Source organism: Macaca nemestrina, chromosome 2 (genome assembly GCF_043159975.1).
Source record: "Macaca nemestrina isolate mMacNem1 chromosome 2, mMacNem.hap1, whole genome shotgun sequence".
In the NCBI taxonomy this organism is placed as follows: Eukaryota; Metazoa; Chordata; class Mammalia; order Primates; family Cercopithecidae; genus Macaca; species Macaca nemestrina.
The window spans coordinates 200,039,285-200,065,909 of NC_092126.1; the positions used below are offsets into that span (position 1 = coordinate 200,039,285).

Consider the following 26,625-nt stretch of genomic DNA (forward strand, 5'->3'; position numbering starts at 1 on the left):
TTTCAGAAGCAAGCAAGTCTGTCTGTGTTAGGACCAGGCGCAGTGGCTCACACCTGTAATCCTAGTACTTTGGGAGGCTGAGGCGGGCAGATCACCTGAGGTCAGGAGTTCGAGACCAGCCTGGCCAACATAGTGAAACCCCCTTCTCTAGTAAAAATACAAAAATTAGCCAACATCTCTTGAACCTGAAAGGCATAGGTTGCAGTGAGCCGAGATCGCACCACTGTACTCCAGCCTTGGCAACAGAGTGAGACTTGGTCTCAAAAAAAAAAAAAAAAAAAAAAAAATTGTCTGTGTGTGTTACTGTTAAATTGTAAACTTCAACTCTTGTTCTAGACTGTATTTCTTCCTGTTAAAATGAAAGATCACTACGATTTTTTTAATTCACTAATTAAACTTTAGTTTAATTAGCTATTTAAGCTACAATCATTTGTTCAGTTTTGTGTATTTAACTTTGTTTTGTATATATGTTATATTGATCACAAAATTTAAATTTATAGTCAGAATTCCTTATATTTCTTTTTCCCTTGGGCTAGCTTAATATGCATTTTATCCTCTTCTATAGTTAAACAATTAATGCATGAGATACATTTTTAGGATTCCACATTTCCATTTCCAATTGACTTTTCCTTTTACCTCCTGTCATGAAGGCCAGCTCAACAGATCAGGGTACCTAAGAGTTGCTATTTGCCTCCAATCAGCTTGTCACTATGGAATCATATTAGACTTATTGTAATAGAATTTTAAGTTATGAAGTATGTTATCAAATTAAATATATTTTTCTGTTGATTTAAAGTTTACATTTTGGGCCGGGTGCGGTGGTTCACGCCTGTAATCCCATCACTTTGGGAGGCTGAGGTAGATGGATCATGAGGTCAGGAGTTTGAGAACAGACTGGTCAACATGGTGAAACCCCGTCTCTACTAAAAAAAATGCAAAAAGTAGCTGAGCATAGTGGCGTGCGCCTGTAATCCCAGCTATGCAGGAGGCTGAGGCAGGAGAATTGTTTGAACCTCGGAGGCGGAGGTCGCAGTGAGCCGAGGCCGTGCCACTGCACTCCAGTCTAGGTGACAGAGGAAGGTTCTGTCTCAAAAAAATAAAATAAAATAAAACAAAGTGTGCATTTTAAAACCTTTTTTGTAATGTAGAACAGATATAAAGAAAGTGTTGGATTTTTACTCTTAAACGAAGAAGACGAGATTAAGAGAGTAGAATATAATGTCAAAGATACTGATATGGCCCCAAATATATCATTTCATACCCACTTCTGATCTTTTAAAAGTGCACTGAGGTATATTATAACAATATCATTAGCATGCACATCAAGAACAAGATGTATAACGTGGTTTAAAAATAAACAGATGTTCCCCCAAAATAATGTGACAGCTTAGTGGGAAAAATTCTCCATTTATCATATTTTAATTAAGTTTTGTACATATCTATTATAAGCAACACTAATTGCACTGTGATCTTATTTATTTCAGAACACTAAAAAATAGCGATAATGCATATGGTGACAAAGTGCCCTCAAATAATGTACTGAAATATTATTATACAAAACATGTTGCATAATAACCTTTCAGACATTTATTTTAGGAAAGATGATTTGCAATTATAGACTCCTATAATTTGATTTATGATAAATAAAATTTTAGAGGATCTGGGGATTTGAATAATTTACTTTTGATGTTACCCACAGAAGTAAAAGTTTGAATTTGCCACTTATTTTGACTAAAGGTTTGTATAAATTAAAGGGATACAAATGGTAACATAAGAAGCAAAATGAATATTTATATGCTTGTTGTAATAGGGGAAACGCAAAAGTATTAAGAGAGAAAACAATTTCTGGGCTGGGCACAGTGGCTCATGTCTGTAATCCTAGAACAAGGGGAGGCCGAGGCAAGGGGATTGCTTGAAGCCAGGAGTTTGAGATCAACATGGATGACAGAGTGAAACCCTGTGTTTATGAAAAAGTTTAAAAATTTGCCAGGCCTGATGGTGTGCACCTGCAGTCCCAGCTACTCGGGAGGGTGAGATAGGATTGCTTGAGCCCAGGAATTTCAGGCTGCGGTGAGCCATGATCACACCACTATACTCTAGCCTGGATGACAGAGCAAGACCCTGTCTCAATAAAACAAAATGCCAAAAAACAACTTCTGTATTGTTTCCAAAAAAAAAACCAAACAGAAATGTAATAAAATCTGTGAACATTACTACGTATATAGTTCTACTCATGATATCCTAATGATGAACATGATCATTGGTGTGATCAATTGTTGTAGTTTTCAACAACTTTATTTTTATAAAGTTAAAACTTTAAATGTTCAGTCTGGGGTTAAATAATGAGACTGGATATATACATATATGTATATATTCAGTAATATATGCATTGATGTGGATATGATGTACACAAATATGTATGTTATGACCCAAAAAAATATGAATGGGAGTTAAAACCTGAAGTAGCTAGGTAAGGTGGATATTTATTTGTATGCAGACAACTGGAATGAGACAAAGAGGATACAATTGGACTGATTGTCATAAAATGGACACTAATAAGGTTTATCAACTAATGTATAAAAAAACAAAGATTACCAGTGATTTGGGATCCAACTTCTGCTTGTAACTCTTCTTGGATAACATCTTCCTCATTCACCCCTGCCATCTTAATCTCATCACTTTTATGGTATTAACCTCTCTCCTCCCTTTCCCTGTAGCTTTAACATATTTGCATTGTTATCAGTTGTAGAACCTAACATGAAAGGAATCTTTTTACATGTTCTTCCATGACTTTTTCCTTTCAACATTATTAGTGATATTTATTTATGTTAATGCATAGAGCATTATATAAATTTTATCATTGCTGGGTTCTCCACTGAAAATACTACATTTTATGTATCCATCTTACTATTCATGTATATTTTATTTGCCATTATTTCAAGAAAATAAAGTTTAGACCAAGCTTCTTGAATTTGTAATATATTTATCTACCGGTGTTCAAATCCAAGAGATTCTTCAGGATAGAAATCTAGGAGTAGAATTGCTTGGTTGTAGGATGTATGAATGTTCAATTCCATATGCGATGAAAAAATGTTTTCTAAAGTTGTTGTTTAAATTTACACTCTTACTAGCAGAAGAGGAAATGTCAGCTTCTCAGTATCCTTGCAAACACTTGAATATTAACTGGCTTTTACATTTTTTTGCCAATCTGGTCAATTTGAAATACTATCCTATTATAGTTTTATTGTGTATTTCACTTACTGCTCTTACCATCATTGGAGCCCGTTTGGATTTTTTTAAATTAAATGTCTGTTTATGACTTTTGCCCGTTCAAAAAACCCATTTTGTTTGCTATTTTCTTTTACATTGGGAGTTCTTTATATAGCATTAGCGTTAATTTATTGCCTGTAATGTCTTCTCTCAGTTCATGATTTCTGTTTTCCTTCTTTCAAAGATATGTTTTCAGGAAAAGAAATTCTCAATATCATTGAAATTAACAATAAATTTTGTAGTTTGTAACTGTGAGGTTTGCTCTAAAAAACTCATTTCAAGGTGATAAAGATACTCTGAATGATCTTCTTTTAGATTTGTAACAAAATTGTTAATCTGTGAAATAAATTTTTGTGGCTGGTATAAATTTAGAATTCTTTTTTTTTTTTTCTTTTCATGTGCACTTCCAGTTTTTCTGTCTCCAGTTACTGGAAAGTCAGTCTTTTCCTTTGCTGACCTGTAATACCTGCTTTCAAGATTCCATACATGCTTTGTTTTTTCCCCCGCGTGCTCTACCTCATTCTATAAGTCAGTTTTTCTGTTTCATTAATAAATTACGCAAATTGTTCTACGATGAAATACCTTTTTATATTTGATAGAATAAATTATCCACCTTGTACTATTCTTATCCCTTTGTCCATGTGGATTTTAGAATATGGTTGTCAAGTTTAATGGAAAACTTATGGGGTTTTCATTGATATTGTATTGAATCTTAAATTCATTTGTTGAGATATCATTGTAATATTTATTGTTTTAACAAAAAGTACGCTATTTCCCAATTCATGTAGGTATTATTTAATATATTTCTATAAAGCAAAATTTTCAAAGAGCACCTATCCCTGAGAGGTATGACTGCCACTGTTGAGAACCAAAATCTATAATGGTTTATATGTAATTCTAAATATTTTGGATGTTGAAAGATGAATCTCAAGTTAATGAAGTCAAGCCATTTAACCGAGATAGTTAATTCACCAATAAACAACTACAATCCCCATTAATTTTGGCTCTAAAGGACCGAATATTTCAGCTGGAGCTCTGAGTTAATTCTTATGACAATTCTGAAGTTGTTATATCTCAAAGTTCAAGGCTTATCCAATGGTTGCTTTCATTTTTCATGTGGCTTAAACCTCTGGTTTTAAGGTACATAATTTTTCTCCTCTAGTCACAGAAATATTGGTATCCTACTCCAGTGATCACCTCGTTGGATCACTTTGCACTTCTTTTCCTTTTAAAAATATACATATGTACAGAGATGGGAATGTCTAACTCTAAGGACACTTGAATTTGATAAGATTCTAAGAAATGTAAACGCATGATTTTCATCTAATGACAAAGACCTCTGAACTTAATAGAATGTCTGTTTCAAGTTCTTAGGACAGGATTATTATTCCAGGCATTCAGATGAGTTTCGAGTATCTCAATAGGCCTTCTTTACCTTGCAATCAAAACTTGTCTACAATAAAAAGTACCCTGCATATTTTCCTTTAGAAAAAATGTTTCTATGATACATCCTGAGAAGTAGGATGGTTCAGGAAATAATTCTAAGCAAGAGTGAGGAGGTCTCCCCTTGAATGTTCCCTTCAGTCTGCTGTTACTGAACGTTCTGAAGCTGATTTGTATCAAAAGTTGGTTCCACCATGAGGAAAGGAGGTGATTCTTTGGTATCTCCTTAAGCAGTCATTCGTGGTTGGTGGCCTATTGAGGCACCTTCTATTCTGTGAAGGGTAATTTTCAGAGACAACAGAAGTGAGACTTCTGCAACCACAACCCTCTCTGTCACTAGAGTATGGATGCATCTGAGGCAAAGGGATTCAGATGGGGTCACCAGAATGCCTTCCAAAATCCAGCTTCCATTTCTTAGTAATCTTATAGTAATGTATAAAGGAAAATAAGATAGTCACATTAATCTCTAAATCTATGAAATAAACGGAAAATGGATATCACAGAAAAGTCTGAGTCATTTCCACCAAAAAATATCCTCATAAAAAGAAATTCTGAAATACATGGCACTATGTTTTTATATTATATCCACAATAAGTGCAGTGATATATTATAGATTAGTTTTTTCATATCTCTACTCAATACAGGCTGATAATATTCCACCAAAACACAATTCAGGGGGAAAAAAATCTATGAGAGACCAAAAGAATCGTACGTGAATAACGTAATAGTTTGACTTGATCCAAGGATGTCATCTTGAATATATAGTTAAGGACAGATTGCTTACATTTAAGGCAGTCTTCTGTGAATTTTATTATTTATTTATTTGCATCTGGGCAAAATCAAAAATAAGAATTGAGGAGCTGAGAGACTATATTCTTTTATGTTTTTTTCTTTTTTGGAAAAATTAGTCTTCTTATGTTCTTAGAAGTCAACCTCTCTAGTCACTGAGATCAGTATACTTGTTTAAATCAAATTCTGATATACCTATAGCAGATTAATTTAGAGAACTACTGCTGTGTTGAATACAAAATCATTTTATGTTGTGGTTATAAGGTCAATCAATTTTGAAGTAATCTCTGGAGCACAGATTCATGCCTTTAGACTGTCCTACCTACTATGACTTCTAAATCATTTTAGTTTTCTTTTAACCTTTCCTTACACTAACATTCTGCAGACTCTAGAAAATGAGATTCATTTTTTTTCCTTTGATACACTGTTTGTGGACGTGCCCCTGAGTCATATCATTATATCTAAGATGACCAATTGCTTTTTCTGAGGATAGAAATTCAAGATGAAGTTATTTGAAGGACTAAGGAGAGTCATGATGAATTTTTCATATGCTCATATTCTATTTTCTTGCTGTAAAAATGTATAAAACAGATCTATTCAAGCTCCATGCTCTATCCAATGGAACAGAATCACCAAAAGATATTGCAAAACCAATACTAAGTTATTTACTTTAAAACTGATTGCCCATGACAGCAAGAAATGCTAATAGGGCCACCATAGAGAAATACATAGTTTGAAATCACACAGACACAGACAAGCATACATGATACATCAGAATAAAGGACAGAATGTGGCTTAGTGTTCAATACCTAAGAAAGAAAAATTCACTGATGCCTTATTTAGGAATCTATGTGAAGTTATAATTGTGAAGACCATTGAATACCATTTTACTATGTTAAGTGTTATTGCTAACAGTTTTCTCTTAAAATATGGTTGAAGCTCTCTGTTACTAATAAATGTAATATACTCTAAATGTGTTTATACTCTCTTGAAACTCAACCTTAGCATTTTTTATTATAAACAATAACAATCATAATTAACAAGACTTCCATTTAGCACGTATGTTTTTTGGATAACAATAAAAATATAAGCATGACTTGAGTTAAATGTGATATGAGTTGCTCTCTATGTCAAACTTTAACTTGATGTTAATGTTCTTTATATCTGGTTTCAAAGGGCAAACTGGGTCATTCATCTGTTGAAAATATTTGCTTGCATTTCTATGAAAATAGAATAGAGATCTAAATCCATTTGATGGCATTCGAAGCCCTCCACATGACTCCCTTATTTCCACCAACCATTTTTCTCATTATTTTAAGGCCTTTTTGCTTCTCTCTTTTGTTCCCCAAACAGTGTCTGTATTCTCTCATCTTACCTTTGCCCAATTCTGTGTAATTTAACAACCAAAACAAATGTGCCTCTATTTTGTATTTGGTTCTAAGGATAGAAAATTTAGTCCCACAGTATCTATGGTGCAAGGGAGAAGCAAACACGCAGACAACTGAAATGGTCACCAGAACAAAGAAGTGCATGTAGGGAACACACATTTAAACAAGGGGAACTTGTTTGAGGACAAGGACTATCCTGGTTCTTGTAGGGGACCGCTACAGAAGGCAAATAGATCAGGGGTTAAAGTAAGAGTTGTCTAACATTTGCCATCTTATTCGAGTTGGCTGTGATATATGAGCGTAAAATCAGCTACATAAATTATGAACAAAAGCTTATTCCAGACAGAGGATGAAGCTGATGCAAGATCATGATGTATTTAGGAAAGTACAAACAGTTTGCTATGACAGGTAAGTGACAGTGAGTGGTGCAAGTGCAGGTAATGAGAGATAGGGGTGGTGAGATAAACTTAGTCTAGATGATCAGAGACCTTTTCATGACATATTTTCATGACATACAATAAACTGAAAGTTTATTGCACTTTAAACCAGTGGGGAGGCGAATGTGATGCTGCTTGCCTGTTCAAAAGATGACTCTCACAGCAGTGTGAAGACTGGCTTCGTGGCAGGTTCAGAATTAAGACTCTGGATGTGTAGATAACGGGAGAATATTGGACAGATTTCTTCTTTCATTCTCTGTGACTGGCATGCCCTCTGCCGTCTAGTTCAATCTGTTAGAGTCCTAGATCTCTTTCAAGGTCTGACTCAAATGTCAACCCTCAATGAAGCCTTCTCAGATCTTTCCCCCATTAAAATATTGTCACTCTCTTCCCTGATTATTCCTATAGCTCTCTCTTCCTCCCTAGCTGTGGCTCTCTCTCATCTTCATTCTAGCTCTTGCTTTAGTATTGACTTATCTGAGCTTTCTCTCCAACTAACAATGAATGTAAAAAGAGGGTAGCCACTCACCAAATATTTGCAGATCTTGAAATTTTTATTACTTTCAAAGAACATAGATTTACATTAAAATCTGATAATGATGTAGTGAGGTAAAAGAGATAAATTTAAAGACTATGTATGTGAAATTCCATTTAAATCATGTTTATATTTAACTGTTAAATTTATTTCTCTTGGTGCTTCTTCAGTTTTCTAGTATATGCCAGTTGGTCATGGAAATCACTTTCATATCAAATATTAATTTTAGAAGTCAAAGACAATATATATGGGTCCTATCAACTTAGCACATGAAGAAGAACAAAAGCATGCCTAAAAATAGATTTAGATAATAATAGTTTTTGGTAAATTCATTTATGTGAGTTATTTAAATTACTTTTGTCTTGAGATGGTGGGGAAAATGTAAATTTTATGCCAAAACTACAGTCTGCACAAAAGGCTGCTTTACTGTGAAGCATTTTTCCCCAAATATTTCCCTAAATTTTCCCCTAAAATTGAGGGAAAAGACTGTTATCTATACCCTCATTGGCTTCTGTTGAGTTAATGATCAATTATGATATTCCACAGTACAAAATTTGCCTGTCTTCACTTTTTAAACAGAATTATACCTTTAAATAAGCATTTTATACATATATTTATTAGTGGTATTATCTTCAATACTCAGAAGTAATCAGTATTGATGAAATACTATTTTATGAACACATCAACCCTGAGAAACATAACTAAATGTTCTGTCTCAAAAATATTTAACCAACACAAAATACATTTGTTTTTATCACTTATCCAAACATTGAAAAACATACTTTCGAGGTTTCTAAGCTCCCAAATATTGTGGTGATGATGAGCAAATGAACTGATGCTCAGAGGGAAGAATTTCAGACCATCCAGAATATCAGCAAAGAGCTGCCAGCACCAGTGGTCTCTGCCAGACCCGTGAATCAGTTTGAAGCATGACTCTTCACTCAGGGAGCAAACACAAGAACCAAGACTGTGGAGGAAGAAAAGAAAAAATAAAAATGACCTAATTGGTTTAAAATGTTTACGGCCACATATTTTATTGTTATGTAAATAGAAATGAAGGAATCTTTTAACATAGTGTACATCAACACGTGGTGATAACTTTGAAGGGATAAAACCAATTTGCTATCATTCCTCTCCATGAAACAGAAAGTAGACTATTGAGTGTCCCTTCTTAGTTTCTATGACGGTACTTAAGAACTCACACCAAGTAATTTGACATGTTACTTGTAAGTATCAGTGGCCATATGCCAGAATAATTTATTCAGTGGATAAGAATATTTTAAATTACAAATATTCCAGTTTTTAACTCCTTGGTACACCTACTTTTTTCTCATCCATATTTGATGTAAGGAAAAGCACATCTTAATAGTACACTTTTGACTTTACAAAAGCACACTTGGGCATGAAAGATTCGTGTTGTTATGACTTTTTCTTGTAATGATAACAACCCATGATGTTAGTGTGGATATAAATTGGAGTAGACATTTTGGTTGGCAATATCAAGAGTCCTACAAGATCAAGACTTTCATAACTGTATGGCTTTGACTCAAGTTATGCTTCTGAGACTATACAAATAAAAATGCAGGCATTTAAATTATTATAAATTCATACGAGAGAATATTAAAATCATATATAAATGAAGTGTAAGTAATTTATATGACATTAAGTTAAAAAACAGTGAGGGATAGATAGACAGGCGGAAGACAGATTAATAGATATCTCAGTTTCTGTTTCTGTATTATTAGCACTGATTTTATTTTAAAGATTGGAAAGAAAAAAAGAGAAGATTAATATTAACTATGTTTAAGAAGTTCTGATTTTTCTTGTTTTGTTTTTACTTTCACAGTTCTATTATCTAAGTTTTCCATAAGGGCCAGAGCTTTTTTATTGAAGTGTAATCTATATAGGAAACTAGACAAATCCCAAGTGTACAACTTGAATTTTTCCACATTAAACGCACCTTCGTGTGTGTTTTCAAGGAATACAATGTCTCTTCCCCTTAGAAGGGTTTCCTCTGCCCCACTCTCATCACCAACTCCTGCTAAACACAACCTTTATGCTAATATCTATCACAGCAAACCAGCTTTGCTGTCATTGCACTCTATACACATAGAACCATACAGTACATATGTAGGACGTTTAGCTTCTTTTACTTAATTTTTGTCTACGTGAGAGTTATTCATGTTGTTTTGTATAATATTTCATTGTATTAATATATCTCAACTTGTACATTTTATTGTTGATTATAATTTGTGTAGTTTTCAGCTTTTGACTATTACCAATATAACTTCTATAAACATTCCTGCCAATATACTTTGCTTAATATATGTATAAATTTCAAAAGAGAGTATATATGTTGGGTTGTAGGATACACAGATGCTCAACTTTGGTAGATATTGCAGGTATTATGTCTCTTCCAGCAAGAAGGAATGGACAGAAAGGAACAGAAGGGAAGAGAAGGGCCAGAATTGGCTAGATATATTGACCAGCTTGATATTCATATTAACTTGGGCAATATTAGCTGGTCATTGACCCCTGATTTACCAGTTATCTCAGTCTTTTATTGGTTCTTGCTTTCTTGGTAAAGTTGAATAGAGCTATGGTCTCTTATCTGTATCATTTTAAGGTAGATCAGCCTTTCTTGATTCTCAATACTTCTATGAACAGTGACTAAGATGAGAGGTACGGTCTGTGCCAACATTATGACTTAGAGATCAATAATGACATGTGGATTAACCATTATGATGCATGTTTTAAAATTAGTTTCTTTGCTAAAAGGCAACAATCAAGAACCTAGAATTAGAAAATTCAGAGATTTGCCTGATCAGGAAACAAAGGCATGACCGAAGAGATGAATCCTATATATGCATGATTTGAGAGAAAAAAATAATCACTCTAAAAATCATGTTAGGGGCGTGGGATGAATTTTTAAAGCTAATTTCTATAACCCAAAAAGCTAAAAGCCATCTTTTTATAACCACCTTCACTTTTTACAATGCTTTTTTTGAGATAAGGAAGCTCAGCCTGAAGTTTTTGGAATGATCAAAATTAAGAACATGATCTTCATTTTTGTTGGCCCAGATATCTGCTTTAACACTTCAAACTCTCTTTTAAAATATCTCACACTGTGTCAAAAATAACTTTCCTTAGCCACAAAGAAATCTGAGAGCTCTGTCAGTCAGCAAGCCCATATGTAAGTGAGAGAGAAATATGCTGCTTAGTTTACATGACAACCTACAGATCAAAGCAAAATAAATAAATAACATTGAGTTGACTAAGCCTTCTATTTCCTTGGTAATAAATATTAAATATAAGCACTTTGAAATGAAAGACTGAAGACACTAAAACTATCTGTGGTGAAATAAGATGGAAAGTTGAGGTCCCTGGTAAAGGGGAATTATAATTTTTAATGTAGAATTTTAATGTTCACCAAAAAAAAAAAACAAACAAAAAACAAATCAAACATGGTACAGATTGGCTGGCTAAAAATAAAAGGTTTTGTCCATCCTTTAGAAATGCAAACATTGCAATGGAAAAATACTTTAGTCTTTTAAATGCAAACTAACCATATGCAATTTGTTAAGTTTCATTTATTATTTTTAAAATCGCATTTTATTCATTAGCACATATTATTAAAATTTAGTTTAAATGAAACCATGATCTATAGGATTAAAAACTGAAGTAGCTTTCTTGTGTACTGAGAACTTATTATTCTTTCTTTACAAGGGTCCACTGTGTTTTCCTGGTATATAGAGCTATTAACTGTTACACAGGGTTTTATCTCTGCAGTGGTTTAAATTCCTCATGAGTGACTCTGATTCTCACAATAGTTTCTTCCTTTTCTTAGGCTTCAAATTTTAGGATTAATCAGCTCTTCATAAGAAAATTGGAGGAAACATCTTCTCCCCTTAGAAAAATAAACTCAGAAGAGTAGAAAAAGTTTATTTTAGGAATAACTCAATTATCTTACATTCACTTTGCTCTTGGCCTACTGAAGAGCTATCAAAGGAAGGGCAACCCTCTGATACAAGTTCAACAGAAAATTTGCTCAAATTAAGAGGATACTCAATGACAGAAAACCAGAATTTTATACTGGATATCCTAAACTATTCTGGAACAAATTCCTTTACTCAATTTGATTAATATTTTACAAATCCTGAGTTCTGGTGGTTCCTACAAGAATCTCAGTAATGTTGTTTGTGTCTAGAATCATGTGCACATATGGTAATTCCAACATAGACTCAGCCTAAAATGCTATAGAAATTGCTCTTTATTACCTACTTAAAAGAGAAGAATAAACTTAAAAAATAAGATTTTACCGAACGACAAATTGGGATTGCAAGTGAATGAGAAAAGCTTGAATACATCCCAACATCTTATTCAGATTCAGTTAAAATGGGATTATAACCAAATAAGCTATTGATGGGATTTTGAGTTTCCATTTCGGGGAAGAGAATGAAGACATTTGTATATGACACTATTTGTAGTACATTCAGAAACTGGTGCTCTGTCTCTACCACAACTGGCCCTCATGCCAAGCTGCTGGTGACAAGACAGTGACACATGCAGTACAGGGATCAGCAAACACTGATCGCTACTCTGTTTTTGTAATACCCACAACAGCAGAATAATAACCACTACCTCCTTTTGCCCTCCAAAGCTCATGCAATTACACCTACCTGGCAGAACCGATTCATATCCAGAACTTTCATGTAAACGTCCATTTACATTACATCCTTCTACAAATAATTATACTTCCAAGTACAGCAATAACAATAAAAATTTGGTCCAGTCTAACATAATGCACTAAACCGTATATAAATGTCTTCACTCTCTTCCCATAAATGGAAACTCAAAATCCCATCAATAACTTATTTGGTTATAATCCCATTTTAACTGAATCTGAATAAGATGTTGGGATGTATTCAAGCTTTTCTCATTCACTTGCAATCCCAATTTGTCGTTCGGTAAAATCTTCAAAAAATGTAGCGAACAGGAAGAAGAAGAAACATGGAAATTGGTTAATATATACAAATACATTCAAGGCCAAGAAAGGAAAACACTGTGGGACTCTACAGCCTTTCATTTCTGCAACCGTTCACTAAGTTGTGATTGTTTTGTACAACTCTGGTACGCCTTCTGTGCTCCTTTTGTCCCCAGTTAGCACTTCAGCTATCTGGGGCTTTCGATATGGTAGGGTGGCCCAACTGTGCATTTCTTAGGGGTCTAATCAATTGAGAGAAACATCATTTTCTCAAAAATGCAATCAATTTAAGTTTAAAGAGTGGCTATAGTCCTTCAGGACTTCCCGAGGATTTTTGGTTTGTTTACTCATTTGTTGGCGTAGGTTGTCTGCATCTTTATAAATGTTTGAAATTAAATTATATTAAGAGTTGGACAAATTAAACATGAATTAAGCAGAGTAAATTATTATTTTTATTGAACTTAATTTCTGAAAACTTATGAATTATAAATATTGCTTACAGTTACATGTTTAAGATATTTCAAAAGAGCAGTTTTCTTAACTTGTAAGACCTATAGTAGCTTAATAAGTTGATTTAGTTGAAGTTTTTAATTTTTATTTATTTCATAAAATTATAAAACATTTTCAATCCTTAAAAAATTATAATCATCAATTTAAAAATTATATCATAAATGTTAGACCGTGGCTACATTTGAAAACCAGATACCAATAAAAAGGTTACAAAAGGAGAGAGAAAAAAGTTAGTTGGAAAGAAGAAGGTATAACAATTCAGACAATTTACAATAGCAAATACGAGAGCATCTATTATATAATAATAATAATAATCAGACATGTCTTGTATTTAAGAAGAAAAAATAAAATAAGAACCAACTAAATCAAAAGAATGCTCTATAGTTTGCTACTTGCTTGTAAAACAGAATTTTCAAATAAAAAGATAAGGAAACTAACGGGCATTATTCAATAAGAAGATTTAATTGGTGGGAAATGGAGCAGACAGTTCAGAGCCGTGTCAGACATAAAAATTGATTGTCTCTGGATTACTACTACAACCAAATCACCTGGCTTCAAACCTGAATAGCTTAAGAATGTAGTGGCCAACAGGGTGCTTCTGCGCTTGCTGCCAGGAGCTTTCTCGTTTAGCTCAGTGCCAGTTAATCAGGTTTTTTGTCCCTTCCCTCCGCTGAGCTGATTCCTGTTAATAATTCCATAACCTGGATTAGGCTTTGTGTGTCTGTGGGCCCTTCCTCATGAGTTGAACTCGCTGACCCAGAACCTGAGTGGTGAAGGAGGGTCAGACTTTGAGCACAGCTGAGGACTTGTGGACCCTGGATCTTGAATATTTATTTCCACATTTTCCTGGCTTTCTAGGCCAGCTCAGAAAGCAACATCTTAGGAATACCCATGAACTTTGTGGACGTAACTGGATTCTGACATAATGCTTTAGGATGAATCAGCAACTCCAGTCATAGCTTAGGCTTTGTTCAAAGGAGTGTATGTAAGGACCTTGGAAGGTAACTTGTTAATGTTTTTACATATTCCTCCATACTGACTTGATATGCACGTATTTCTAGTTTCATCTTTCAAGTCAGGTTATCTAGATACAATTTATGTACAGTAAAAGTTACTCTTTATAGCTGTACATTTCTATGAGTTTTGGAAAATATGTAAAGTGATGTAACCACCACCATAATTAACACATAGAATATTTCCCTCATCCCCAAAGTTTCCTTTATGTCCCTTTATAGTCCATCCTCCTAACAAACTTTGATCAGGTTTCTGTTCTTATAACTTGGCCTTTTTTAGAACATCATGTCAATTAAATTTTTCAATCTGTAGCTTTTTCTTTCTGATTTTTTTCACTTAACATAGTGTATTGAAATCCATCCACACTGTTGCATGTATCAATATTTATTTTTTAAAATTATCGATTAATATTCCCTTGTATGTTGGTACCACAATTTTCTCATCTACTCACCATCCGGTGGAGAATTGGTTGTTACCAGTTGGGGGTGATTATGAATAAAGCTGATATAAACACGCTTCATGTGGGCATATGTTTTTCTTTTCTCTTGGGTAAAACTGCTAAGAGCAGAATTGCTGAGTCTATGATAACAGATAAGCAAACTTCATAAGAAACTGCTACGTTGTTTTAGTATGCTGGCTTTAGCATTTCGCATTCCCGCCAGAGAATATACTGCCAAATACTAATGAGGATGATAACAATGGGCGGAATAATTTAAATAACGATATTGTTGAGAATCTTTTCAGCACTTACCATGTCACAGGCACTGTGCGAAGCACCTGACATATTTTTAATTTATTGTATTCTCAAAAGAATGCATAAGGTAGATGCTATCACTAGAATCTCCATTTATTTATTTTTATACATTTATTAATCTTTCTTTTTATTTTTTGCGAGTATATAGTAGGTGTATATAAATCACATGAGATATTTTGATACCTCTGTTGGTATCTCTGATACCTCTATGGGGACGCCTTTTTATATACCTGTTTGCCACATATATATCTTTTTTGATAAATGCCTATTTAGATCTTTTGCCCATTTTTTAATCAGATTATTAGATGTTTTTCCTACAGAGTTGTTTGAGTTCCTTATAAATTCTTTATATATTCTGGTTATTAATCCCTTGTCAGATGAGTAGTTTGCAGATGTTTTCTCCCATTCTATGGGTTGTCTTTTCATCTTGTTGCTTGTTTGCTCTGCTGTGCAGAAACCTTTTAACTTGATGTGATCCCATTTGTCCATTTCTGCTTGGTTGCCTGTGATCATGGGGTATTTCTCAAGAAATCTGCCCAGTCCAATGTCCTGGGGCGTTTCCCCATTGTTTTCTTTTAGTAGTTTCATAGTTTGAGGTGTTAGATTTAAATGTTTAATCCATTTTGATGTGATTTGTGTATGCGGTGAGAGACACCAGTCTAGTTTCAATCTTCTGCATGTGGAAATCCAGTTTTCCCAACACCACTTATTGAAGAGACTGTCCTTTCCCCGATGTATGTTCTTGGCACCTTTGCCAAAAATGAGTTCTCTGTAGATGTATGGATTTATTTCTGGGTTCTCTATTCTGTTCCACTTGTCTATGTCTGATTTTATGCCAGTGCCAAAGCATCTCCATTTTTAAAATGAGGAAATTGAAACTCAAAAAGTGTCATGGAACTTGCCCATATTATCTCAACCCACAAGTGGTAGAGCCGATATTCAAGCCCCGATAAGCTGGCGTTAGAACTGCCTCCCCTAAACACAACGTTCTCCTGCCTCTTCATTTGCTGGTTAAATAGACATTAGAAATAATCCAGAGCTGGCTATTCTAAAGAAAACTAGAGGATTCTAAAATTCACATTTTTAGTGAGGGTGTTGAAAGGCATCTTGAGCAGAACATAAACTGAAAATGTTAGCATCCAAGTACTTGAAAAAATGCCACTAGGATGTGCGTACAATAGCTGTTCCTATGTACAAGTTGGTCTGTTTTTTCTGCTTTTACACAATCTCTATTCAAATCAGAGATCTCTACAAACTGATGTGAAGTTTTGATTGAATGTAAAAGATCTAAATTTATAATTAGAAAGAAAAATGACTTCAATCTCGGAAAACAAGTGCAGAGGTTGAAAGAGTCAGTCTCCAGTACACAAAGCTCTATTTAATCTGAAGCAGTAACAGAATATGGCCATTTTTGTTTTATAAAACCAGGGTAAGGATTTAATTGAATAATTTTAATGGACTTTCTGTTTTTATTTGCGGATTATATAAGACTGCTCATAACAATTGACAGAAAATAAATAATCTGGTTATTTTATACTGCCCAGAATTACTTACTTGCTTTTACATTTTCATTATTTCAAAAATGGTTAAGACCTATTTTTGACAGTGTACACTAAATCACTTAATTTTTAAAATGTTTTCTCAAACATTTTAGATGGTTTTCCTGTCATTTAGTTGAATTCAAAGAAAAAATAAAACAGTGAAACTAGTTCTGTCAAAGCTTACTGTGAGATAGGCACGATAGAATTATATGAAGAAAGGAGCCAGGCACGGTGGCTCATGTCTGTAATCCCAGAACTTTGAAAGGCCGAGGCAGGTGGATCACCTAAGGTCAGGAGTTCAAGACCAGCCTGGCCAACATGGTGAAACCCATCCCTACAAAAATACAAAAATTAGCCAGGCATGATGACGGGTGCCTGTAATCCCAGCTATTCGGGTGGCGGAGCGGGGAGAATCGCTTTAACCTGGGAAGCAGAGCTTGCAGTGAGCTGAGATTGCACCAGTGTGCTCCAGCCTGGGTGACAGAGCGAGACTCCGTCTCAAACAAACAACAACAACAACACAAAAGAATTATATATGAAGAAAGAAAGTCAGAGAAGAGAAATGTAAGTGATAGCCATGTTGGTTTCTAAAAGACCTGGACTTGTGTATATTATGTATATTATTTGTTTTACATCATGATGTACCAAAAGACATCTATTGCTTTTTCTCCTCTCATATTTTAATGTTTTTATCAGGCGTTGATGCAATGATATTTTATTCTTATTGCTTTCAAATAAAATTAATAGTGAATTTTTCAAATTGTGCTTATGTAACACGCAGTGTATCTAGACGAAATTACAGCAAATGTGGCAGGTACATACCTCTTCAGGTCCTTCTGGATACTAAATAAATGCAAGCAGGTAGGAGCTACTCTGCCCAGATTTCTGTAAAAATTCCTTTATCAATTTTAAATCTATGTGAAAAATTTAAACATTATTTGAGAACAGTTGAAGCCACAGTGTGGAATGAGAACAGACATATACAGTTATCAGAGGTGCAAAACAGTGCAGCCAGCAACAAGTGAGAGTGTGAAATCCAGGGTTTTATTTCTAATTTCCCCTTTATTCCAATTTGTAGCTGGGAAAATGCTCACTCAGTTTTCTGTCTGGTCTGCATCACCTGAATTTTTTTGAGTATGTGTGTATTTCTCCGTGTGTGTGTTTGTGTATGTGTGGTGTGTGTGTATCCCATTCTGCACTCGTTGTAGGTTTTCCTGAGTCATGGTCTTTGCTCCTTCAACAGCTTCTTAGTCTTTGTTTTATGTAGACTTTATCTACATGCAGTTCGGCATTTGCCTTGGGTTTTTTTGTGTCTATTAATTTAGTGCTGGCAGAGAAATCTGGAAGCTCTGGCCAGCCACTTGTCCTTTCATCTGCATTCTGGCTTATACTATTGTGATTCAAGTGGGAAAAAAAAAGACCCTCTAAATCCAGGAGATGCCTGACCTATCAGAGCATTTCCATAACATGTTCTCAGGATTCAGGAGATCAGAGAGGTCCAAGCATTTTGTTCTTATTGTCACCTGAACTACGGGTATTTTAAAAATAGTTTTCTAGCTTCTTAAATAGACCAATTGAAATAAATTGCCATTCAGTTGGTTACTGTGCCATCGAGTGAGCATGGTCCATTTCTAACAAGCTTCCATCCATGATCTTTTCCTCCATGCAATTCTGTATAAATGTGCATCTTAATAAATGAATAAAACGTGAGGGGCATATAATGGAAATAGAAGAAAATAGTCATATGCCTGTTTAGCAGACACACATTCTGTTTAATTTAGGCTGTTTATTATTGAAGATGGAGAAATCACAAGCAGGCCACCCCTCTACAAGTGTAAGGAATGTTTGACGAGTGAGTCAAATGGAACGTAGCCCTAGAATCCCGGGCAGTTCTAGGTGAGGCAGGAGCACGTCTCTATCGGCTGATGTCCTCCAATTCTACTGTTCTCAGCCTCAGGGTTTAGTTTTTCTGTGTTTTTTACTTCCTTCTAGCATGACTTCGCTCTTTATGGAACTCCTCTTTACCTGATTTCAGTCTCTATTCCTGTGTTCTCTGCCTCTTTCTGTTGGTATTTTTAATTCATATTTTTAAGAGTTAATATCTAACTGGTCCAACGTATCTCCACAAAACAGAAAATTGGGCAACCTGTGGAATGGGATCCCCTAGATCAAGTTCCCACATACAGAGAAAGTTACATTATATAATACATTGCTTCTTAATATTACTCCTTTTTCAGGGGCTATGGTCTTGGGGAGCACCATATTTGGGATGTTTTGTCCATCTTCATGAAAAAGTAAGAGAAGAATGACAGCGTAAGCTCCGTGAGAACTGGGGCTTTGTCTCTTGGTAACACGTTGTTGTATCTACTGTTCTAAGAGCAGTGCCTGGCATATTGTGAGCCCTTTGAATGTTTACAAAGTATGAATACATGAAGAAACAAGTGACTAACAGATTCACTCGAGGAGTATATAATAACTTCTGAATGTTATCTGTGCAAGAGATTCAACCTGGTCCAGGTCATATTCAGTGTGAAACAGTCTCAAATGTTTGATTATGTGTAGAGCTAGTGAATAACTTTGTGCATGGTTAATTTGAGGGAAATCCCTGAATACTCTAGATCAGAGAGCCGAGTACCTCAGTCACCTTTTCCCAGGTCAAGTAAATCTTATTTTTCTACAATTAAAAATATAGATTTAACTTAGTTGCTTAGAGTATAAGTAAATAATTGTAATTCAGGCACCATATCCTTGCCCACATGCAGCCATCTAGCTACAACAAATGTTGCTTTAGCAACATCTTTAAAAGAAGAAACTACAAGAGTAAATATGATGTCTAAGACATCATATATTTATTGAAACAAACCCTTCTAAATCCATGCATTTAGAAGGTCCAGGTGGTACCTTCACCAATAGAGAGGGACAGTCTTATGAACATAACTGTATGTTAATATGGGCAGATGGGAGAATTATGAAAAAAGGTATGTGCTTCTCATCCCCTCCATCTGAATCCCTGTCTCACTCCTTTTCAGTCTTCTCCGCAGTTCTACTCACCAACTTTCCTTGTACATAGACCTGTGAATCTCCAGTGGATTTCCCGCAAAACTACACCTTATATTTGTCGTCAGTAATGCTAAATACTGAATCTTTCGGTGGCCTGCTGTTAGAAAAACTAATAAAAATAGTACTGGTATGCTGGCTTACCGTGATAAATCATATGCCCATGTATCAAGTCAATTGAGCGAAACAAAAATGTGATGAGTCACGCATTCTCAATCTCTACATTTCACACGTGAGAACATAGAGGCTCAGCTCAGAGGACTGACCTGCCAATAGATAAATATGGACCTATTTATTTATGTGAGTGGCATTATCAGACTCTGAATGCAGGCCTATAACACCATAAAGCTGTCTCTTGAGATTTCACACTTCATGAAAGTGTAATAACAGTTTAACATGTCACCACTTCCTATGAATATTTACAGTTTGCTGGGAAAGTGAAGATTGTCAATGCATAACTCAAAGTTTCCTGAGTAGTAAGAAATAAAATACTTTGATAGCTCTTTAGATCTTTCATTTCTGAGGAGGGCTCGCTTTCTATTTACTACAGGTGAGGTTGACTCACCCCCATTTTAATATCATCTATTTTCAGACGACCTCTTGGTCTATGAATGATGAAACCAGATTGCTAACATTTTTTATATACTCTCAGGTTTGTTACATAATTGAATCTATGTTTATGGTTGCTGTCTTTTTAACATGGTAGTTTAATTCTGTTTGATTTTGAGTGTTCCATTATAATCCATGTTTGTTTCAGGATATATCAGATGTTTGAGCAGGGTAAATAATTCTCTCCAGCACAACCAGGTATTTTTTTCTATACAGTAGTGGAAATATACTAAATAAAGTTGTATCAAAAGATGGGTTGCACTGCAGAGATAATATGAATTGAGCTCAAGACAGTGCAATCAAGTGAGAAGGAGATGGAAGAATTCTGTGTGAGTGGGAGGTGTGTACCACAGAAATAAAAATGAGCAAAGCTAAAGTACTCTTGATTCTACTTTTATATTGCACCACCACATAGTTGCTTTAGCTCTGTTTAAGAATGTGCAAATGGATTATAACAGTTTGAGAACTTAGGTACGACATCTGTTAAAACTCAAGTAAATTGGAATTCCAGCAAAGGAATGCATTTGGAATTAAACAAAGTCCTCATTTCTCATAAGACCATTCTTATTTCCAAACTCATTAGAAAAAAAAAAAATCCCTGTTTCCTTTTTGCTATTCTCTACCCTTTCTCATTCTTATTTTCTGTAGTAAAAGATTAAGTGGTAGAGTCGGGGATCCTCAGAAAGATGGCTTAACTAATTAGTACATCAACTAAAGTCTTTAGGACAGAGTTTTAACAAATGGTTGTTAAGTTCCCTTTGCAATGTCACATAGTATATTACTAACAGCATTCGCAGAAGGTGCACAGGATGTATGGTCTGAAATCTAGGGTAAGAAGGAATCACAGAAGATGACGCCAGGCAGGTGCAAGGAGCTGACTCCCTGGACAAAGTTATATTAAAGCACTTAATTTAGTTGCACCAGGTTAATCAAAATATTATTTATTTAACTTGTACATATTTATAATATAAAATATATATGATACATATAATATAATATATAATACAATACATACTATATAATATATAAAATATGTATTATATATAATATAATACATAAAATATATAATCATAAAATATATTTTTATATATAATACATACAATATATATTTTAATATATAAAATATATATTTGAACTCGTTGGCCACGATTAATGCCACACAACTATCCCTGACTAAATCAGAGTTGCAGAGTGGATACAAAAATGTACAACGGTTAATCACTTGGACTCAGGAACAAATAAATATGGCCTTGAATCCTAGTTTCATAGCTCTGTGGTTTTGTGCAAATATTTAGTTTCATTGAGTCCTGGTTTCCTTTTCTGTAAAAGATAAATAATTAAAAATGCAGCAACAGCCACAACAACATTAGTCACTAACATTTTATTCATTTTATTAGAGCTTGCTTTCCCATCAGCAATATTTTAATGTATCTATTTGCATTCCTGCATTTGATATTGTCAATTACCCAACAAATCAGATAGTGTTGTTACCCTCATTTTACAGAGCAGGAAACTAAGGCAAAAAGAAGTGAAGACACAGAGCTGAGTTTGTATGGATTTGAGCTAAGTAGTCCTATTGCAGAAAACAGACGGCTGCTATGATTTGGGCTGGAAAGTCCATTGTTGCTTTGCTCACATCTGGCACCTGGTGCTATCAGCTCCTGTGCCTGCATTCTTCTCCACATGGCCTCTCACCCTGCACTAGTATATAACAGATTCCTTTTGTGTAGTCTCCGGGCAGATTTCCATGACAGCAAAAGCAGATGCTGTAAGGTCTCTCTCTCTCTCTCTCTCTTTTTTAACTTTTATTTTAGAATGATTGTACATGTGCAGGTTTGTTATATAGATAAGTTGTGTGTCATGGGGGTTTATTGTACAGATTATTTTATTACACAGCTAGTAAGCATAGTACCCGATAAGTAATTTTTAAATTCTCATCCTCCTCCCACCCTCCAACCTCGATTAGGTCCCAGTGTTTACTGTTCCCTTCTTTGTGTTCATATGTACTCAGTGTAAAGCTCTCACTTATAAGTGAGAACATGCTATATTTCATTTTCTATTTCTGCATTACTTTTCTAAGGACAATAGCTTCCAGGTCCATCTATGTTGTTGCAAAGGACAACATAGATAGATCTTTTTTATGGCTGCATAGTATTCCATGGTGCATATGTACCACATTTTGTTTATCCAGCCCACCAATGAGGGACATTTAGATTGATTCCATTTCTTTTCTCTTTTGAAAAGTGCAGTTATTAATATAAGCATGCATGTGTCTTTATGGTAGAACAATTTGTATTCTTTTGGACATATACTCAGTCATGAGATTTCTGGGTCAAATGGTAACTGTTTTAAGTTCTTTGAGAAATTGTCCATTGCTTTCCACAGTGGCTGAACTTATTTACATTCTCATCACTAAGCATTCCCTTTGCTCTGCAACCTCACCAGCATCTGTTATTTTTAAATTTTTAATAGGTTCTTTTAAGATCCAACCTCAAAGTCAGGTGTATTGCTTTCACTGCACTCTATTGGCCAAAACAAATAATAAAGCTAACTCAGATTCAAGCAATGTCGAAAGAGCCTCTGCCTCTTCATGGGAGAATTGCCAAAGTCACACATAAATGGGCATTTGGGATGACAGGAACTATTACAGTCATCTTTGCAAACATTACCTTAAACCTTTCACAGGGATGTGTTATCCTGATCAATGGTCACACTCACGGTCCTAGAAAATAACGTTGATGAAATTCAGATATCCCAAAAGCCACATTTATTAATGAAACACTAAATTTGACATGGTAGACTATGTATTCATTGGTAAGAAATGTATTGGGGGAAGGTTGTACTATCATGGATTCAAGATTATCTAGTTCACTCTCATTTAACCAGAAAATTAAAGTGAATAAAGCATTCTTTTTTTCACAAATATTGGTTATTTATCATTCCTCTGTATATAAATGTTTTAATTTTTCCTGTCAATGATAAAATTAGGTATTTGACTTTTACTGTTCTAAAAGTGCAGAATCTCATGAATTCTGAAACACCTGTTCAGGTAGGAATATAATGATACTCATAGAATGGATTAAATAAAATTATATGTCAGACAAAGTAGCATTTTCTAGCATCACAGTTATTTCTATTTAAGTTCTAGCAAAAGACTTCATTTTCTGTTAATGCCATCAGGTTTTCCAATAGCTTATTAGAGAGTCAGAAGTAAATTTCATAGAAAAGAAATAAAATTCTTAGAGACACTGTATATCGTGTGCATACCTTATGTACCTATTTTTACCTTATGAAATGATGTTAAGGTCAGATTCCAAATGTTAGTCTTCAAAGAGTTAGTTTTCCTTAAAATCACTCTATTTAATAAAAATCTAAATGAGTAATATTCAAACCCAAAGGCTAGATATACTTTGCTTATGGCTTATGGTTTGTGACTATGGTTTGTTTATGAGACTCCTATGTATTAAATCTCTGCAGTCGCCTTTTCAAATTACCTTTTCAGGGAAGTGGCAGGGTGAACATCGATGCCTGTTGTCAGTGGGCCCAAACCCTCTCATAGCATCTTTGTGTAGTAAATTACACTTAGAATTCACAATAAGGCTTTGTCACATTAAGGAGAATTCTGCGTGCGGGAAGAACAGGGAGCGACCCTCAGACTGGTTTCCACCAGTCACAGGCTGAGCTATCACCACCCTTTAGTTTCTCAATATGTCAAATGTGGAGCTTTTCTTCTACACAGACACAACCCAAGGCTCTGCTTGAAAACCTGACTCATCACTTTCTGGAGGGTGGAGTATGTCATACTCAAGGGAGGGACACTTGTGATATTCCAGCTGGCGTGACTCCAGTGTATAAGACGGGCTAATTAAATACATGACCAGGGATCATCTTCTTTGCCTAACTAAGCATTAAGCAGCCATCAATTTGCTGATGCTGTACCGTTCTTTCTATGTATTATAGTAGCTGGTTTCTCCCTCTCTCTCAAACTTGCTCAAAACTTGTACCATTTTCCCATTGCTCTTCGACTCAACTCCATACCCCTAAGATCACTGCCCTGCGTTATGTAAAACCAACTTATCTTCCACTACAGATTTTTCTACAAATACTGTCTGATCCAGCCACATGGCCCTCTGGACACGGCCTTGCAAATGCACGTGTAGGTCTTTTTCCTGATCTTTTCACCCTGGACTGAAGATCCTAACGCTAGTCATCATTCATCCTTGACAAACGCGGACTTTGAGTTCCACTTGAATCAGAACTTCTCGCACACCTCTGATCTAATGCATCCCCCAAACCCTCTTAGAATTAAGTATTTAATTTTTTAGAATCTGATTTAGTTGTATTTTATTTATCCTTCTAAGTTTTCTTGCTATCTGATCAGCATGATCATGAATTTATGGGCATGGTTTTCTCTAGTATCTGTTTAGCCCTCAACACAGTGTTTTAATTCGGCTATCCACCTATGTAAGTGTTTATCTTTCTCTTGCATAGTTACTAAAATAATTTTGTGCCTGCTAGTACCTGTTTTACACCTTGGTGCCCAATTTAAATAAACAGTGTTAATGTTATTTGCATAAAACAGTTTTCTTTGTCTTTGCTTGTTAATTTATTCATCTAATTAAATAATTATTAGACTATATATAAATAGCTACTGTAATTAATGGTGGGAAGAGTGGGAGGAAATCATGGCTGAAGATTTTTTCATTGATCATGGCATTAGGGGCACAATACATTCATTTTTACAAAATTATTTTCAGGCCACATATATCTTTGTACATCAAATCTGCTGAATCCAATTTGGGAGATAGAAAAGTAATTGCAGTTGAGATTGAAGTTCTTGTTCATCTCTAATGAGTTATAATACTATTGATTACACTAATAGGATATCAAAATAACAAACAATGGAAGGCTTCTAAGGAGTGGGAAATTCTGTTTCATAAACCATAAAAAGAGATGCACCAGTGCCCGTACAGGTACCAGAGATAAACATAAAGCTTCTTAGAGAGAGTAAGAACTGTAAAAACACAAGAAAACACGTTTCAGAGTGTTTATTCCACCACGCTGGTGTTCATTCCAGGTGAATATCATATCAGCGAATCACTTGTATATTGCTTGGGGGTCTACAGTGTGTCCAGTGCTGTCCTAGGGGCTTCATAGGATTATATACTTTGTGAAGAGGCAATTTTATGTGAGATAGTGATGGCATTTTTGTAATGATCTGGTTATAATACATTCTAAAACCAAAACCATAACTTAAACATGCATAACCATCTGGCTGGAATAGAAAATCAGGAAGTATTAAGAACTGTCTGAGCTGGGAGCTAAATGTCTCACTCAAAAACACTTCTCTAATCCAACAAAACAAATCTATAGGATTGATTATAATGCAATTGTGCAAATCGGTGTCCCCCATAATAATACATTTTTACTTGGGCTCACTGATGTAAAAGAGATTCTACGGTGATGTTGATTAAAGTTATAATTGCAGTCATGGCCTCCAGCTGATGCGGGAATTATAACCATGGTTTTGGAAGTAGTTGGGATGAAAAGAGAATAAGTAGTTACTTGGGATCCAGACTATAGCAGTTATCTATTGCTGTGTAATAAATTTTACCCTCAAAGTTCAGCAGCTTAAAACAACAAATATCTATTAAATCATGTCGTTTCAGAGGATCAGGAATCTAGAAGTAGCTTAGCTGAGAGGTTCTGGCTCAAGGTCTTTCATTAAAGTTATGGTCAAGCTGTAAGCCAGGTCTGTAGTCATCTTCGTCCATCCACTGACTCCCATGATTGTTAGCAAACCTCAGTTCCCTGCTGGTTAGTGGACTAAACCTCGGTTTCTCGCTTTGTGAGTCTCTCCACAGGCTGCAACAGATTTCTCAATAATATGGTGGCTGGCTTCCCCAGGGTGAATGATCAAAAAGAGAGAGCATGAGAGCAGAAAGAAAATCCCAGTATCTTTTACAGTCTAGTCTTAGAATCACACCATCATTTCCACCCTCTTACCCACAATCCAGAAGATGGAAATTAAGATCCACTTCTTGAAGGAGGGAGTATCAACATATTTGTGCAAATATTTTAAAACCACCATGTGAGTTCCGCTATTTTGTTAATCTAGATATTTGACGTTGGAAAAGTATTTTATCCTCTCAAACATCGGAGTTGGTTTGTTATTGTTACTGTTTTAACTGAGAAAGTATGAATGATCAGCCTAACTTCACAAAACTGACTTCAGGATTAATGGAGACAATGTTTGTGTAAGCCTTTTGCAAAGTGCCATAGGCATAAATGTGT

At 34.9% G+C, this 26,625-nt stretch overlaps 1 protein-coding gene and 1 long non-coding RNA gene across 3 annotated transcripts in view; one reads left to right on the forward strand and one right to left on the reverse strand.

Annotated features, from left to right (window-relative positions):
* LOC105485564 (roundabout guidance receptor 1) overlaps nt 1-26,625 on the forward strand; it is a 1,159,905-nt gene that overhangs the window by 325,253 nt on the left and 808,027 nt on the right. The window lies entirely within an intron of this gene.
* Nucleotides 8,205-26,625, reverse strand: part of LOC139362094 (uncharacterized) — a 102,712-nt gene continuing 84,291 nt past the window's right edge. Inside the window, exon 4 of the long non-coding RNA XR_011620436.1 lies at nt 8,205-8,829. This is a non-coding gene — a long non-coding RNA (uncharacterized lncRNA). The remainder of the gene's footprint in view (nt 8,830-26,625) is intronic.